Consider the following 1,652-nt stretch of genomic DNA (forward strand, 5'->3'; position numbering starts at 1 on the left):
AAATATTTGTAATATATATATAAATTAATATCTGAAATAGGATAGAGAATAATTAATGTATTACTAAAAACAATAAAATTTATTGGAGAATCATGTTTTAGTCTAAACAAATTAGGCAATGGACCAATGCTCCTCAATAGCCCTTACAAATTGGGCTTACTTTGTTGGCCCAAACTCAACAAATGACCAAAACCTAAACCAGTAAAACAAATAAATAAACAAAAAAAAATCGCCCACCGTGGGGCTCGAACCCACGACCACAAGGTTAAGAGCCTTGCGCTCTACCAACTGAGCTAGACGGGCTTAATGTGTAGATCTTGCAGAATAAATATTTATTCTATATCCTTCTTAAGCTTAACATATGAAGCAATCACCTTCCCATAGCCCTTTATTAAAATGACTTCATATACATAAAATAAGTGTGTAGCATACGTAACCTATTATCGACTTAATGAGAAAAATAGTTACAAATATATAAGTTTTCATTTAAAATAGTTGACTATATTTATTGATAATTGATGCTATATTCGATGGTGTTAAGTTTCATGACAAACCACTTTGTGCTTTTATAGTATTTTTCAGGGTTATGCTTTTTAATCTATTGGTTATTCTTTCTTTTCCTTAAAAATACACTAGTATAGTTTTATTTTAAATCTCATAACTTGTGGTCTAAAGGTATATAAATATTGCACAAAAATTAAAGTCTCACACCGATATATTACAATAGACGTATAAAAAAATAAAATAAAAAGAGCTGACAAATAAAAGTAAAGAGGATAACTATCAAAATATACTTTTCATATTTTATTTAGTTTCTTCAACAATCAGGGATAAAATCTAATGCAAATGTAAAAAAATATATATATATTTTTTTAGTTGTAAATAAAACATAAAATTGTAGGAGTTGAGAATCAAAACTCAAACATTGAATAACATGTTATGTTGATTTTCCTAGATAACCAAGGTTAAAGATAAAGTTTATTATAAAAAAATAATATATAGCGCATTTCAGGTCATTTGACCTCGGTTTTTTCAATAACTGAGGTGAAAGATTCGTTATGAAATATATTATTTGTAGTAGTGTACCATTCAAATATTTGATTTTTCTAATTGGTGATGGTCTTCAAGAAATTGGTTTTAGAAAATGTTTCGTTCTGGAATCAGAAATGAGAGGGGGAACGAAGGTGATGGTTGATCGTGGCTTCTGATGCAGTGGAGCGGGGGGACTTGTAAGATTAACACTCAAAACGTTCAAGTTAGTATGTGAGGAAGAAGAGTGGAATGAACTTGTGTTTGAAACTTGTTACCTCGATTTGACGTATTCTCTATATATAGAAAGAGATGGAAATAACGAACTTGTTATTTCTTAACCATGAAATCCGGAGAACCATTAGATGCACTTGCAGTTGAGATCTTTAATGATCATTAGGATGATAATATTAATGTATAAACAAGATTATATAAGGAGTGAGACCCTTTCTTGGTGGTCGTCCAGGGTCGATATGGTCGACTTAGAATAATTTCCCCCAAGCCCTTGTCGATGTACATATATGCGGGGGCTTGATGCTTCAGCCTTAGATGTCGACCACTCTCTAATCACCTTAAGATAAGCGAAGGAGAAACATTTTAGTTTCTTTTAGGGAATCATACAT

The 1,652-nt window shown here is 31.1% G+C and overlaps 1 non-coding gene across 1 annotated transcript; it reads right to left on the reverse strand.

The window, feature by feature from the left end:
- Positions 1 to 230: 230 nt before the first annotated feature.
- Positions 231 to 303, reverse strand: TRNAK-CUU (transfer RNA lysine (anticodon CUU)). Its single transcript has one exon. It is a non-coding gene; the product is annotated as a tRNA-Lys (tRNA).
- Positions 304 to 1,652: the final 1,349 nt, after the last annotated feature.

This window comes from Lathyrus oleraceus, chromosome 2, assembly GCF_024323335.1.
Source record: "Lathyrus oleraceus cultivar Zhongwan6 chromosome 2, CAAS_Psat_ZW6_1.0, whole genome shotgun sequence".
NCBI classification, from domain to species: domain Eukaryota; kingdom Viridiplantae; phylum Streptophyta; class Magnoliopsida; order Fabales; family Fabaceae; genus Lathyrus; species Lathyrus oleraceus.